Here is a 17,383-nt window from a genome sequence, read left to right as displayed (position 1 = left end):
TGGTGTCTCTCTCTGGCTTTCGTTCGTGAAATGTTGTCGTAAGGGTTTGTGGGTGATGTGGGTGTGTGTTTTATATTGGATTGGGTGTGTGGGAGTGGTGTGTGTATGTGTATCAGGTGTGTGTATTTGGAATTGTCCAATGTGGATGTGTTTTGTAAGAGTGTGTGTATTTTGAGCGTGGCGGTGTGTACCGCCAATGGAATACCGTGGTTGAAAGACCGCCGCGTGGATTCCTGGGTCATGATAGTGTGGGCGTATTTCTGTTGGCGTGACGGTGGAGGTTTTGTTTTTGACAGTTTATCACTGACCTTTGGTGTGGCGGACTTGTGTGGGTGTCTAGATTTTGGCGGATTCCGAACTGTGGGTCATAATAGCTTTGGCGGAATTCCGCAGCTGCGGCGGTGTGTTGGCGGTCTTCTGCACAGCGGTAAGCGGGATTTACCGCCAATATTGTAATGAGGGCCATAGAGTTCTCTGACACGGAGTATACTTTTTCATGGAGGCCGCCATCTTGGGGAAGTTAGCGGTCTAGTGCTTCATGCTTTAGCATGCCGAGATGCAAGAGCTGCTGCACATTTAAACTCGCCTCCCATGTGAGCATTCAAGTTTCAAACCCCAGGGAGGTGAGCATTAGGTACACAGCAGGAATGTCGCTTTGAGGAAGTAAGTGCCTTTTGAACATTGTTTACATGGCGCTACAGATACGGTTAGATGAATTGATTCTAAAACTTTGCCAAATCTTTACAGTATGACTACAGGCACAAACCCCTCCCGGGGGAGCTATGATATGAGAATCCAAATACTACCAAGTAGGTTACACATGCACCACATGTGTGCTGTTTGGTGTGTTTCACATGTTTACATGTTTAAAAGTTTTAAATGTATTATGTCCTGTACTGTTGATTGAGAGAGTACTTGAGTCTCTCAGTCCCGATATTCATGAATGCCGTTTCCCATGAGGGGGGTGCAGTTTGCAAATAGGTGGCACCACACCCACAAACAACATATATAGCTGCCCATTAAAAATGGAGGCTATGATAACTGTGCTTCTCTTGTATTTCCACAGGTATCAATGACTGACACCATAAACGATAGGTATCATCTTATGACACCACGTTACTAAGGTGAATTGCACCATATCACAGAGCATGTTTTATTTATGCTTTCAGTAGAGGTAGTCAAACAAGGAGTGGCACCAGGGAGTCCACCTTGCTCCTGAAGAGGAGCCAAGGGGTAAGGCTCCGAAACATGTAGACTAGGAAGCTAAGTACATTAAATCCTCCACTTCTGCAGCCCCTTTTTAATCATACCGCCTCCAAGAGATCTATTAAATCATTGGAATTACTAGAAACAGGTATTTTAAACTCACCCAAGACCCACCCGCTCCTATCCCTCCCGTGATTCACAATGACAAGACTACATCAGTGCTCCCACGTATCCCGTAGGTCATAGCACGACCCGCTCCTTAGCAGAACGGGAAGAAACCCAATGACGAAGCATGCCACCAAGGGGTAACCCTGGTGGGGGATGGTTTTAATAACAAGAAAATTTTTCTATCCATCCTGTGGTAGTTCTATTAGCTGAGACTCTTTTGTAATATTATATAGGCTATATTAGGACAGACCCAGACCCACAACCACCTTCTCTCTCTTTGTTTTTGACAATATCACATCAATATCCACTTTCTGCAACATGGAAGAAATGAGTGTGAGATTTGTCTTGTTGAGCATTCATACCTCTATAGGATATTTGCATAGTCTGCAAATTCCTATCTTTGAGGGACTCCTGGATTTGACCTTCTTCCACATTTAAATTAGCTCCTAATCTCCTTTTTCTCTGTGTCCCTTGTCTCTCTCAGAGTCATTTTTATTTTGAGCTGGCATCTCTTATTCGAGCTTTCCTATCCAGCAGAGAACTCTGAATTCTTTAACTTCCCTTAACATTTAAATTCGAGCAACTATATGCCAACACAATCAATATTTTGGCAATCACCATCAAGAGCTAAGACATGCATATTAAAAACTAATAAGGCTATTACCTACTACTTTTGCAACCACCATCCCCACCCTAAGGGCCACATGTAGCAAGCTTTTTGCATGTCGCAAACAGTGAATTTTGCTGTTAGCGACGTGCAAAAAGCACATCACAATGCACAAACCCATTTTTGCGATTCTGTAACCTAGTTATCGAATCGCAAAATGGGATTGGGACTCGCAATTAGAAAGGGGTGTTCCCTTCCTAATTGCGAGTCGCAGTGCAAAGTACGATTGGTTTGTGACTGCGAACGCGGTCGCAAACCAATCGCATTTAGCACCCATTTCAAATGGGTGGTAACCCATTCGCAAAAAAAGGGAAGGGGTCCCCATGGGACCCCTTCCCCGTTGTGAATGGCACCGTAAACTTTTTTTCAGAGCAGGCAGTGGTCCTATGGAACGAAAATGTTTCATTTTTTCGTTTATGTAATGCATCTCGTTTTCCTTTAAGGAAAACGGGCTGAATTATAAAAATAAAAAAACTGCTTTATTGAAAAGCAGTCACAGACATGGTGGTCTGCTGTCTGCAGCAGTCCACCATCCCTGTGAGGGCCACCATTCGCAAGGAGGTCACAAATTGTGACCCACCTCATGATTATTTATTAGGTCGGCATTTGTGACCCCCTTGCGAATAGCAGATGGTGTCAGGGACACCATTCAACATTCGGATTTGCGACTCGCAAATTGCGAGTCGCTCTGACTCGCAATTTGCGGGTCGCAATTCTGAATGTTGCTACATGTGACCTGAAATTGCTTAATGCAATTCTGCACCAGCAAAAGAAACAGCTCTTTCTAGTATTTGCAAAAAGATCCAACAAAAAGCCTGTTACCAGCCTCCTACAGTCTTTGGTTTTCAGAAAATTGTCTAGGTGCTGGGTACCAGAAGGTGTATCTCCCCCCTCAGGCTGTACCCTGGCCTGAGGTTTTGGGGTAGAGGTAGACAGGCCTCTTAGCCCAGTGTGGTCTAGAGGCAGTAGTGTTGCATGCTCAATAACATTGGTCAATAAGATTGGGGAAGTGTGAGCTTCAGATTTCCCAGCAATCACACTGGGATGTCTTGTTAAAACACATTATATGAGAAGCACAACATGAGGGGGATGTTTTAGGGGCAGTGGAAAGAGAGAGATGGGAGGATTATTAGAACCATTTAAAACACATTTTTCAAACTAATCAAAACTTTTAAGACCTTCAAAACAGAGACAGAGTGTGTGTGTGACAGTGTATGTGTGTGGGTGGGGTGTGTGTGTGTGTGTGTGTGTGTGTGTGTGTGTATATTGCCAAGCTAGGTTTCAAGCAGTATTTAAAATTTCAGAATGACCAATGCCTGTCAGTGTAACCCACCTTCTCTGAAACACTATTGGTCTTTTGAATTTCTAAATTTCAAATTAGGACAGAAAAACACAACTCCTTTATACAATTTATTGGATGTCAATTTACATATAATTCAAGTGTGCACATAGGCACATCCATGAGCTCCCATTTATGGTCACTTTGGTTGCATTATTTTACTTATACAGGACATAGAATATGCTTGCCTCTTTCAACTTACCTATGCTAAGCACTAGCACTAAAGACCTGGGTGTCTTTCATTACAGTGTGATGCTCAATGGAAGCAGGTACCAACTTGTTACCTCTGCTCCAATGGCAGCAGATAATCAGTGTAACTTCTTTTGGATAGAAATTGTGCAAAGTGGGATCTCCGCAGGAGATGTCACCCAAACGATTACAAATTTTACAACCAGCGGCTTATCCACTCACATTTCACACCTGCTCGTATTACATTGAAAATGTGCATGGAAAATGACCAAGATTCGGTGAATCACATGCTGTAATGGGCTGAGTAATTCATGGGCCCAAATGTTCTTCCCCATTCCAGGCCTGGTAACTTGCAATTTTCACAACACAGGGATGGGAATGCTATCCTCAAACAGCAGTTCTAGCCTCAGTCTTCCTTTGTTCCTTCACAATTTAGTAACCCCCTTTTAATATCTGGATACTGCAATAAACACACCTATTATGTGTTTCTGCAAAACTCTTGATCCTCAGATACAGCCATTAGGGTCCAGATTTACTAAGGACTTGCCCTTGTCTTTGCATGTTGCAAGTTGTTGCAAGGCAATGCTGGTCAGTATCTGGGATTTACTAAGCCACATAAAGCTCCTTTGTGCGGCGTTGACAGGATTAGTAAATTCAAAGTAATGCAAGGCAGTGCATGGTGCTCTCTTGCATTACTGCATGCCAGAGAGGCATTCCACTGATGGGTTAAGGGCATTCCCATGCATTTGCCCATGGATTTTGGTGCGTTACCAGACTTACGAAGACTGAACCTGAGAATGCATCAAAATGGTGCGCATCCCAGATCCAGGCGTAACGAGGATAAATATCTTTATTTCTTTTTGTTACTTCCTTTCTCTATGTGTGATGCTTATTGCTGCTGGATTGATGTCACTTTTAGTATATCACAATGTACGTACATGTTAGAAATGGGGTTTCTGGTTGGATAGGGTATGCACCTAAGCCAGGCAGAACCCACCCACTCTAGTCAGGGCAAGGGAGTTACAGGTCCAAGATAACCCCTGCTCACCCCCTTGGTAGCTTGGCATGAGCTGTCAGGCCTAACCCGAAGGCAATATGTAAAGCATTTGCACAACACATACAACACACGTGACGCAATATGTACACCACAAAGTAAACACAACATTGAGCTATGTAACAATAAACTGAATTGCACAAAACATAATCAGACCAAACATTACATGTCAGTAATATCCTGCTACCTTAGCAGTTCTCAGAACGTTACACAGGTTACTAACACTCTGCAAGAATAAACAGTAGTCACATTAGAACACGTAAGTACTCGGGATTCTGCAACATAAGCAGTAGTCAGGAATCACAGTAAAGAAATAAATGCACTTGTCATAAAAGTATCATACATGCCTAAATCAGGAACATTACAAAACCATATGGCAAGTAGTCAACACATACCAGCATGTTCGGCCCCTAAAAGGCACATCAGCAAATATATGGTGCAAAAAGACACAGGTTACCATAATTAATTCACTACGTCCATACTAGGAACATTTGAAATCTTATGAGCTTTAGAAGTACCTATTTTTATGTGGCCTAGACACTTCTAGTACTGGGATGTGGACAAGTGGGGGGCCCCTGGCGCTCCTTGCGCAAAGCAGGGGCTACGTGTTGATCCTGAGGGAGGTAGGTGGGACGCACCCCCTCCGATTTTTATAACGGGCCCCTTCTGGGACCCGTGATTTCTGGGGGCTCGTCCGGGCCTCCACTGGCCCTCCAACCCGGGAGAGGGGGGGCAAAACATTGCCCCAAAACTACAAGTGGGTCCCAAAGAAGGAGACCTACGGCACGGGGGACCTACGGCACGGGGGACCTCCGGCGAGGCTTCTGCCTCACCCGCGGTCTCAGGGGACAGAAACAAGGGCGGAGCCTCTGATGAGGCTTCCTTTCCTCCTGCCAATCCTGCAGAAGGAAATTCAAGGGGACCGGTGGGGCAGGAAGCATCCGATGAGGCTTCCTTCCCCGCCCGTCTCTGTTGATGTGAGCAGGCACCGAAGCGGGTGCCTGCTTGTGCCCTGGGGGCGCTGCTTGGAGGGTGCTTTGCCCCGGTGGCACGATAGGAGTGCACTCGCTCCTTTCCTTTCTTCTAGTGGTGCCCCGGGGTCACTGGGGACAGCGCGACTGCGGCGCATATTTCAGAGCACAAGGGGCACTCCTCCAGCCCGGTGAGTTGCAGGGTTCAGGGGCCACGGCACCGTGGCCCTGGAACCAGAAGAGAGGAGAAATCACAGGACTAGCAGGCCCCAACAACAGGCCAGCACAAGGGATGCAGATGGTGGCAGTTCCTCTTAGTGACCTAGCAGGTCACAGGTCAGCACAGCAGCAGTCCAAGGTGCATCCTGGTGAGTCCTATTCAGCAGCGTCCTGTGTCCAGTTCCAAGTAAGTCTCTTCAGGTCTAAATTGTGGGGGGAAATCCCCTGTACTTATACTCAGTTTACAGTGTGTTTCACAAAGAGAGGGGAGAGGAGGTTCCAACCAGTTACAACTGGTTCTGGGAGTGCCCCATCTCTCCTCCAGCACAGGCTCCAAACATCAGTGGGGGATAAACAATCTTATTGTGTGAGGCCAGGGCACAGCCTTTACAAATGCAGGTGTGCCCTGCATCTCCCTTCTCTCAGCCCAGGAAGACTATTCAGTATGTAGATGCACCTCTGTGACACCTCCGCCGTCCCTGTGCACCGGCTGTCTGAAAAATATGCACAAAAGCCCAACTGTCACTCTGCTCAGACGTGGATTGGAGGCAAGCTGCAATATACCAGAGTCATAAGCACAGAGAAATGCTCACTTTCTTGAATTGGCATTTCTGTAATGATAATAAAAAATCCACCTACACCAGTAAGCAGCATTTCTCACTACCATCACAACCATACCAAACATTCCTACACTACCCCTTATAAATCAGACAATACCCCTACACATAAGGCAGGGCATTTCCAATGCAATCCTATGAGAAGGCAGCATTCACAGCAGTGAGAAACCAAATAGGCTGTTTGTCACCACCACGACAGGCCCCGTTACTGGGCACATCTCCTGCCTTCTATATACATAGCACCCTGCCCATAGGGCTAGATATGGACTACCTTAGGGGTTACTTACATGTAATAAAAGGGGAGTTCTGGGCCTGGCAAGTACATTTAGATGCCAGGTCACTGTGGCAGAAAACTGTGCACACAGGCCCTGCGCTAGCAGGCCTGAGACAAGTTTGAAAGGCTACTTCAGTGGGTGGCGCAAGCAGTGCTGCAGGCCCACTAGTAGCATTTAATTTACAGGCCCTGGGTACAGAGATGCCACTTTACAAGGAACTTATAGGTAAATTAAATATGCCAATTAGTATCAGCCAATTATACCAAGTTTACAAGGGAGGGCACATGCACTTTAGCACTGATTAGCAGTGGTAGAGTTCCCAGAGTCATAATGTCAACCAAAAAGTGTCAGTAAAATAAGGAGGAAAAAGGCAACAAGTTTGGGGAATGACCCTGTAGAAGGGCTAGGTCCAACAGTACATATACCCACTGTGCTATTGTGCAGTGTTCTAAGCACTTCGGATGTCTTTGATGAATGTACATTTGTCTGCATCTGATGTACAACGAAAACTGTCTATCTCTATAATGTGCTCCACTTTCCATTTGGGGCTGCGTTAATAAAAATGTGGAATAAATAAATACATAAATTGCTAGGTAAATACATAAATACATTTGTAATTGTATTTTGAGTGCAAAAGCACTGGCAACTCACTAAGCAAATACAACTTGTACTGGGAGGCTTTCCACCCAATTTTACTGATCTGTTTAAATGACCATAGTTGTAAATGTTTTCCATTAACTTTCTCCCTAAAACTAAGGCCCACATTTATAGAAATTCACATACCACAGCGTAGAAACTAAATTGCTATGCTGCATTGCATAAAAAGGGAGAGAGCAGAACAGTGTCATATATTCTAGTGTTTCCTGCGCTGGTGCACATATTAACACAAAGCTGCATGTAGCACAAAGATGTGTTACTTTGGATAACTATCCAACACATATTCTTATATATGTTGGATAGTAAATCCCAGCATAACATTTTGCACAAGGGTTGCATCACAAACATAAATCAATTCTGGTGCAAAGCATTAGTAAATCTGGGTGCAGGTGTATATTTGTACATGATATGGAAGACGTTTTCACATATTGATAAATAGAACTGCTTCTGATCTTTTTAATACAGCACTCATTGAGCGAGTCAGCAAGTATGAAGCAATAACCTGTGAATCAGTGTCATATTCTTGAATTGTTGAAAGGGTCATTAGCTGGGATGACTCTTTGAGGTAAAATTAACAAAGGGAGAAACTCACGATAATACGCTTGGGGACCCAGATATCAAAGTCAGTACAAAAATAACAAAACATACCTTCAAACAAGATAAACATAAAACTATTACATTTTCAGTTGGAGAAAAGTGTTAGTTTTATGAAGAACCATTCGAAAGGAAATTGAGGATGGACGAGGTCATTAAACACGGGAGACTAAAAGTTCAAGGAGCAGTGAAAACAGCACAAGAAACAAACACTGAAGTAAGAGACTCATGTGGATTAATGACCCTGCTGCCAACACATGTATGCATGCTCATGTTAGACAGCTTGGTGGGTTAATGTACTTGTTGCAAAGGCCTTCATTCAACTTACTCTAAGTAGTGAATAGACTATTCAGTCACAATTTTCTGTATTCTGTTCTAATTACTATGGTTTCTCATTACAACTGTTAGATCAAAAGTCCCAAAATACAAAGTTAAAAATGTTTTGAATGAGAATCGTAAATGAAACAGAGTAATTTGAGTCACAATGGCCCGCATTACAAGTGGCCTCATAATTCCAAGGTGGTCAACAACAAGAGAAACACTACAGATCTCTTAAGTTTCAACCGGAAATGTTACCAGCTGCATGTGAAAGTCTGTCCCAAAATTAGAAATTACTGGGTAATCAGTAATTCCTCATTTCTTAATGGATCCTCACAGCCCAAATCTTAATGGGCTGGATTTTCCCCTCCCCAGAGTTACCAGTACTTTGGTTATCAGTAATTCTTATGTGGGGAAAATCCTGCCCATTTTCCAGGGTACTCAGGATGAGGACCTTTGCGTAACCTGCTGAACAAATGCTGTAATGCCAGTAAGGTAGCTTATTTGGGTAAATACACCTTTTGCAGGGACGTGTGAGCACCCTGCTGATGACAGGGTCTTAACAGTGTAAGATACAGTGTTCTCTGGTCTTGAATCCCTCTTTAAAGTCACAACCTCCAGAGATGTAGATGAACAACAGTGGCCCTCCTAGTTAATGCCACTAATCTTCTTGTGGGTCTAAGGAGCCAGCTATCCTGGTCATGCGAAGTTCTCCTAGAGAAAGAGCTTCAAGGTGGGGTAGAAGTCAATAACTCAACAGTCCACTTGAAAAAAAAAGATCCAAAATTCTTGCACAAAGTGTCTTTCATCCTACTCTATACTAGAAGCAGTCAAGTTTAAAGAGGGTAAACGTTATAATTTATAGGGGTAAGCAACTAATGATTGGTGTGCTTCCTACACCCAAAATTCTCTCCCAAATCCAACCAAGCTTTTGCAGAACCTCTTTTGCTTTATAAAAGCATGTTTGGTTTGTTCGATAAGACAGTGGAAAGGGATAGTAAGATTCCACTCTTTCTGCTTCCTTTGCCCAGCAACTAGTTGAATCTTGCCAATTGAGGAAAGCCCACACTGGATGAAAACCAGCACATCACTCCTGGTAAATGTCTCTTATCTCCTCCTGTGGGGTGGCACATCAGATTGTTTTGGGAAGACCTTCAAAAACAATTCCCTGCAGTGTACTTTTGAATGTGTATTCTACACATGAATGGCAGGCTTCTTCGTCTGGTACTGATGATAAGACCCATAACAAGATGAGGCAAATACAACAACGCTAACCCTACTAGGCAATGTATATCTACTATGTCCCTCAGTATCCATTCATTGCCAATAGCTTGCAAAGGACAGTTTTTTAACAATTATGAAGTACTGGCTAGTGGCAGCTGGCCCACCAAAAATATAAAGGACAGGACTTCTGGTTTAGTGCTTACTCGTGTGGGGCAATGAGATGACACTCAGTACAGATGAGAACTCCAGTTAGTTTGCCTTTGTCTAGAAATGCTTTACTAGTTGCTCCCAGCTTGTCACTCCAATTAGATTTCATTCATGCAGCCTTGCATCCCCAATCCATTTTTTTTCGACTCATTCCAGATCGCTCCAGCCTTTTTGATAACTTGTTCCTTTAGGTTCCTTACCTTGTTGTTTAGTCCTCCTTATTAAATCCATTTTTCACAGCAGCAATTCTCTAGCTCCAGAGCTGTTTGGGTTCCATTCTAATATCCTGATCCAACTAAGGCTTGTTACATTTCATTGCCCACAGAACGGTAAGCAATTAACCTCTACTTTCCTACAACCATAGATGTGATTGATGGATGTCCCTGTCTATACTGAGTTTAACTGTGTTTGTTTTGTCCTACACACTATTTATTCCTAAATCTAACAACCAGAAGTACCTGAGTGCTGAGGCAACACCTGAGACTTGCTCCTGTGTCTCTTCCCCTTCTCCTGTTTCCCCCAGGCTCCAATGTAGATGTGTTCTATTCACACCAAGTTCCGAGTTATAGAACAACAGCGATCCTTGACTGGTTTGGATCCTGTTTTGTGTAACTCCTTGACACTGACTTTGTCAATCTTCATTGGTAAAATTATCTTACTTTTTTCACGAGGGGCTACTAAACAAAGGATTGGGCTGATTTGTCAGTGCCAAGACTTCTTATCCAGGTCACTTATCCAAGTCTTTTCTATAGCTTACACACAGTGCGGAACAGTGAGCCTAAAGTCCACCTTGATAGAACACTGTTTTTGTGGTAAGTCCTTGCCTAATCTAGTGCTCTAGAGTTAGAAGGAAACCTAGATAATAGCCACTGCAGAAGACATTCCACCTATCAGGGAAAATAGGTTCTAAAATCCAATTTGGAGCAAGCCATAGCACACAAACTTTTGGTGATTCGTGGCACGAATTGCAAAATGGAACGTTTTAACAATGTAAACTGTCATAGACCCCATCTAGAACTGCACTAGTGCCATGTTATTTATCTGATCGCAACACTGCTGGTTCTTGGATTTCCACGTTACATGTATTGTGGATTAGCTGTTGCAAGTTTTTCATGTTCTATTTCTTCCTGTCCCTCTGAAAAACGTTATCAATAACGGTTTGTGTGGCTTTCATTATTTGTGAGGCATATGCCTTTTTGCTCTAATTTCACGGTTCAAGGTAGTGTGTTTTTTTGTGCTGCATTGTTTTGGTTCATCAGAGACAATGTTTGACCTTGTTTCAATGCTCACCTCCCTCCAAACCCTTCTTGTTTAGTTCACAATACTTTGGCAAATGTAGAATATATTGGTGAAAACATTATTAAGGGAAACATTACAAGACTGGCAAGCTGACTGTTGGCCCGCCAGCCCTGTTGAGAGGGGATGCTGCAGAGCTGGCGGTATTGCCCCTAGGCCAATTACAATGTTTCCACTGGGCTGACCAGCAGCAACCTCCGTTTTAGGAGGTTTCCGCCAGTCAGCCCAGTGGAAAAAGAGCAGCGACGTTGGCCTTGGCTCCTCATGGAGCTGAGGCCAATGTCATCATACAGAGGGTGCCCCAGCATCCTTGAAATGTACACTGTCTGCCGTAGCAGACAGCGTGCATTTTGAGGGTGCTTGGCAGTGGGCCCCCAGCACTGCCTACGACATGGTTTTGGGCAGTGCAGGGCCCCCCCTGTGGCTCTCAACACTGACTTTCCACCAGCCTTTTCATGATGGGGACCCGCTATGAAAAGGCTGGACTTGTGTTCAGCATCACAGTGCTGAACTCAGCACCTCCCTGGCTGACCATAATTCCGACAACCACCACCCAGCCAGGATGCATGATTCTGGCAGTGGTGGTTGTCCCCTGGCGGTCTAACCACCAGGGTTGTAATCTAGCAGTCGGATCCCCAGGAGTACAGAAGTCCGACCGCCAACGCAAGTTTGGCAGTCATTGGATTGTCAAACTCGTAATAGGGCCCTAAATGTGTTACACATTTAGAGGTGATTTCAAGAAGTGTTACAGTGCATTGTATTTCAAAATTAGGATTCTCGTATTACTTTATATAATAGTTAGGATGTTTCTATGTAGGCATGTATCTATGTATCCATTTTTTCTATAGCACAAATCTACCCAAAAGGCACTGGAATGCTGTACAAGGTTAAAATAAGAATAAAGTCAGCTAGTGTTAGAAGAGATAGAGGGTTGTAGACTGTTAATCAACTGTGATGTAGTGTTTTTTAAACAGGTGAGCCTTTGACTCTTTCCTAAATTGGAGAAGCACTGATGTTGTCCAGATGAATGCGGGGTTGTTCAATATCTTTGGTGCATAGGACAAAAAGGCCTGTCTGTGTGTGTTTTTGTCTTTGTGTGGGCATGTAAAAATCCCAGATAAAATGCAATTGACACTTCGTTATACCCAACTGAAAGCACGTGTATCCAACTATTTACTACAGAATATATAATTTTAGTAGGGTGTAGCACCAACCCCGCCTGAAGCTGTGCCCCTGTTCCATGCACCCTTACACAGACACACTTAAATTGAGGCTTCTCAAGCCATATGCTGTCTCACATTTGCTGCTTGACTTTCTGCTAATAATTAGTTTAGCAAAATTTGGCACTGTTGAGCAGGAGCAAACGGCAGTCAAAACATACAACAATGAAGAGAGAAGGTTGATAATACGTGGATGTTTTTGGCATCCATTGTTCGACGTTTTCTGGTGCGTGGTGGTTAGTATGTGGATATTTGCACTAAGTGTTACAGCATCAGCAGTGTCCCAGGTGGTAATTCTGTACTGCAGGAAAAATCATGTTTTTTTTGGTTTTTTTAAATATTTTTTATTGGTTTTATATTTAAAAATATAATACAAATTGTTCAATTTGTAACCACAGGATAAACCAATACAATAACTAATATCTAGGTCATTTAACAATCACAAACCCCCCCAATGTGCACATCACGGAACACTTCTAGTTTTACAGTATCATTTCTGACTGCACCCTCCATGGGTTTATCCTTTATTATTTATTTAATATAGGCATTCGCTCGTGACCAGTGTGGGCCTTGTTTTGCGTGCGTGGGTTCCCTGGCTTCCTAATGAGGGCACCATCCGGATTAGTATATGCAGATAGCAACCCTGGTTTCCTGCTCCTCATGCGTCGCTGGTGCTGTGGTGACGAAGATTTGATGGATTATTATTACTAGAGAGAGGGAAAGAGATGATGTGCATGCGCTGTGGTGCCTGGGTGCCCTATGGGCTTTGTTTCCGTAACGGGGGATGCAGGGGGATTTATGTCGTGGTTATTGCAAGTATATGTACCCCAGTTCAAGGAGGCATCTCATCGTTTTTGGCCTCCAATTTTGTTACCAGATTCTCCCAAGTGGAGCATCCTGTGTGTTGTCGCCCTTCGCGCACCATCCTTTTTAGTACCTGGTATTCAGTGCGAGCCCAACGTATTATTAGAAAGTACCAGGATTTCAAATCGGGAGCCTTGGGGGCTTTCCAGTGTATTGCTATTAATCTTTTGTACATTAAAAAGGCCAAGTCTATAAATTTGTGCAGGTGTCTTTGTTTTTTTGGTCTCTTTCTCAATCCCAGCAGGCAGGACCCAGGGTCTGCTATCAGTGCAAGTCCCGTTAGCTCAGATACTTCCCTTACCACCTCCGCCCAGGCCGTTTGTATATTAGGGCAATCCCATACCATATGGTAGAAGGGTGCTGACGGTGTTTTGCATCTTGGGCATACTGGTACTGAGTCGGGGAACATGCGCTTTATTCTGGCTGGGGAAAGATATGTTTGATGCGTGTAGTTGAATTGGGTATATCTAAATCTGGGATTCCTTGACACGCCTCGGATGTGGGACAAGGCCTTTGGCCAGTCTGCCTGTGGGATCGGGGTGGGGAGTACTGCATTCCATCTACCCCATGCTTTCCCTGCCTGTGGATCAGGAGTCTTATTGAGGATTCTGTATAGATTGGATATTATTTTTGTTTGATCGCTGTGTTGTAGAAGCTGGTGGAGCACTGCGGAAATCTCTGGTTCCGAAGGGCCCACCCCCCATATTTTTCTAATTTCGTGACATACGGCGTGGTATGTCAGGAACTGACCCGGATTTATCTCCGTAAGGGCCTGGAGAGCCTCGAACGTCATTAATTTGCCATCTTCAAAGCAGTCTCCTATTGTCTGTATTCCTGCTTCACTCCACAGCTTTGCAGCTTGCATTCCCGCTGCAGTCCCTGCCAATAGATAATTTAGCGGTATGTGTGGGGAGTAAGGAAGCTTATCCACTCCTTTTTGCACATATTTAGTCCAACACGCATGCGCAACTGCAAGCAAAGGGTTGACCAGTACCGCTTTGGGGGGCTTAGACGTCAGCCAATTTATGAGGGGGGTCCCGTTCCGCCGAGGCTCTAGGCTCCTGGGTTCTGCTTGCTCTGGTCTGTGGATCCAGTATTGAACCCACTGAAGTTGTGCGGCTGCATAGTATCTTTCAAAATTCGGAGTTCCCAGGCCACCATTATCCAGCGGGCATTGCAATGTGGTTAGCGCCACTCGTGCTTTGCCACCACCCCAAATGAGCTGTAGTAGTGCTGTATTTAAATTGCCGAAGAAACTTTTGGGAATAGTTATCGGCAGGGCGGCAAAATAATATAGGAGCCTAAGTAGAATCAACATATTGGCAATCGCCACTTTGCCGGGTGGCGAGAGCGGGAGCTTGTTCCAGAATTGTAGGGAGCCTTTTATGGAAATTAGCGCCCTCCCCAGGTTCCCGTCTCTTAAGTCTTCTTTGACATGATATATGTTTATCCCAAGATATTTAAATGTTGTCGCGCACCACTTTAGGTGCCCTACTTCTGGGGGGTCTTGATTATTGGGGGCCCTTTTTGCCAGGGGGAACACACAGGACTTCTCCCAGTTTACCACAAGGCCAGACAGGCCTCCAAATTCAGCCAATAAAGATATTACAGATGGGATAACTGCACAACCGTTCCTGATATATATCAAAGCATCATCTGCATATAATGAGACCGTGTGATATAACCCATTCCTAATAATTCCCCATTCGTGTTCCATGAGGCGTATTTTTGCCGCTAACGGTTCCATTGCTATGGCAAACAATAGCGGGGATAGGGGACATACCTGCCGTGTCCCCCTGGAGATCGGGAAACTATCAGAAATCACCCCGCCCGACTTCACCCTCGCACTTGGATTAGAATACAATGTCCGGACCCAACGGATGTAATTAGGGCCTATTCCCATGCGGGCCATCGTGGCCATCAGGAAGTCCCATTCCAGCGTATCAAAGGCCTTTTCTATGCCTAGTGAGAGCACCATTTCCTCTTGTGCAATCTTGGAGGTGTCTCCTATTATACTCAGCAATCTGCGAATATTTAGGAAGGTTTTACGCTGTGGGATGAAGCCGTTTTGATCTGCGTGAATCAATGAGTGCATGAGGGGAGCTAATCTATTAGCTAATATTTTGCCTAATATTTTGCAGTCTGTATTTAATAGCGATAATGGTCTATAAGATTTAACATCCGTATGGTCTCGGCCCTGTTTAGGGAGTACCACTATCATAGCTTCCCTTTGAGATATAGGTAAGCTTTCTTTAGTCCACGCCTCTTGGAACACTCCCAGCAGATGGGATTTCAGGCTGGGTAGATAGGCTTTATAATATTCCGAGGGGAGGCCGCCTGCGCCCGGCGCTTGCTTTGTTCCTGGGAAGCTGTGCAAGGGCTAGTTCTATTTCTTCTGTTGTTATGGGAGTTTCGATTGTATCTCTATCTGTTTGTGATAGTTGGGGTAGGAGGGAGTCTGCCAGAAAAACCTCAAGTTGTGTAACTGTGCATGAGGTGCGTTTAGTGTATAAGTTTGAGTAGTAATTCCTAAACGTCTCGTTTATTTCTACTTGTGTAGTAGCCATCTCATACGCGCCCACCCGGATGGCACCTATCGGGGCTTGCTGTCTATCTTCGCGGAGTAGCCATGCTAGCATTCTACTTGATCTATCTCCATCCATTTGCAACCTAGTTAAATAATAGTTGTAGTCGTGACAGCGGAGCCTGCTATCTGCATCATTATATTTTGAGCGCTTTTCTTTGAGGACAGTGCTAGAGATTTCCCCTAGTGCTACCGCTTTTTCCGCAATCCTTAGCTCCTTCTCTAGTTTGCTAATTTCCGCTTGTAAAGAGCGTCTCACTCCCCACGTAGTGGACATACATACTCTGCGTGCTACTACCTTATGGGCATCCCATTCTATCGCCCGAGTTGTTGCAGACATAGCGTTTATTTCCCAATATTGGCCTATAGATTTCCCCAATGTTGTGGCGAATGCTTGATCTTGTAGAGCCTCCGCCTGGAATCTCCAAGTGGGAATTGCCTGACGTGTCCTTCCCCAATTCAGTGTTACTCTCAGAGGCGCATGATCCAAGTTCGTCTTTGCTAAGTATTCAGATTCAGTGACCAGTGCCCCTATTTCGCGATTACCCCATACTATGTCTATTCTAGTGTGAGTGTTATGTGGTACCGAGTAAAATGAATATTCTTTTTGCTCTGGGTGGCCTAGTCGCCATACGTCATGAAGTCCCATAACGTTTGCCCATTCTTGCAGGGGACCTATGGGCTTCCTATTAGTTGGTGCGCTCGGGTAGGCACTGGTTCTGTCCAATGTTGCTGATGGGGTACTATTAAAATCACCGCCCCAGATGGCTAGGGCCATGGGGTGGGACAGCAACGTTGGGTTGAGAGTGGTGAGAAAGCCCGTGATGCCACTGTTTGGAGCGTATACCCCAACCAGCGCCATTTGTCTGCCGTCTAGCCTGCCCTCCACTACTACGTACCTCCCTCCCTGGTCTATCTTGTGTGATGACAAGAGGAATGGAACTCCTGGCACTATCAAGATCAACACCCCCCTTGCAAAGGCAGAGTATTTTGTGCCTATCAACTGGCCTCCCCACCTCGTGCGCAGGTCGCGTAGGTTCCCCTCTAACATGTGTGTCTCTTGCAAGATAGCGATATGCACTCCTAGTCTTTTAAGTCGAGCGTACACTCTAGCCCGTTTGCTCAGCGCCCCAAGACCCCTGATATTCCATATTAATATAATATACTGGTTTTTAGTATTATTTCGGGAAGACATCATATGGGGTTCTGGGGATGTGTTGCTGTGTTGAGGGTCTGGGCTTTAAAGTTGGCCCGCCTGGTCCCTGCCTTTCTATAGCTGATATTTAAATATAGCGGGTGCAGGTAAATATTTTGTGCATTAAGTAATTCCGGTCCTTGCATTTCTACTAAACTGTTAATCCCCACCCCCCTAATTAAACCCCCTATACTACTTACAGCTACAGTGAAACTACAAAACTTAAAAATGTGTAAAATAACTCTTATCCAGTTGGATTTGCATAGTGCGATTCTCATATCGTACAGATGTGGCTCTTGTAAGGGGCTCACATTGTGCCGCAGACTTAGTCTGCCAATATCATCAGGCGCCCCCCCTTGGCATAAATCTGTTCCCTCTGGCCCCGCCCATCCATCATGTACCACCTTCTTATGCCCCCAATCACTTAGCTTAGTGTTTATAACAAAGATGCATATTGTTGAAGGCACTTTTTCCCGCGTCTCGGCGATGCCGCAAAGTCTCTGCAAATTTTCAAGTTAC

This window comes from Pleurodeles waltl, chromosome 1_2, assembly GCF_031143425.1.
Source record: "Pleurodeles waltl isolate 20211129_DDA chromosome 1_2, aPleWal1.hap1.20221129, whole genome shotgun sequence".
In the NCBI taxonomy this organism is placed as follows: domain Eukaryota; kingdom Metazoa; phylum Chordata; class Amphibia; order Caudata; family Salamandridae; genus Pleurodeles; species Pleurodeles waltl.
The sequence above is the reverse complement of the archived record's forward strand: the minus strand, read 5'-3'. Positions refer to the sequence as shown.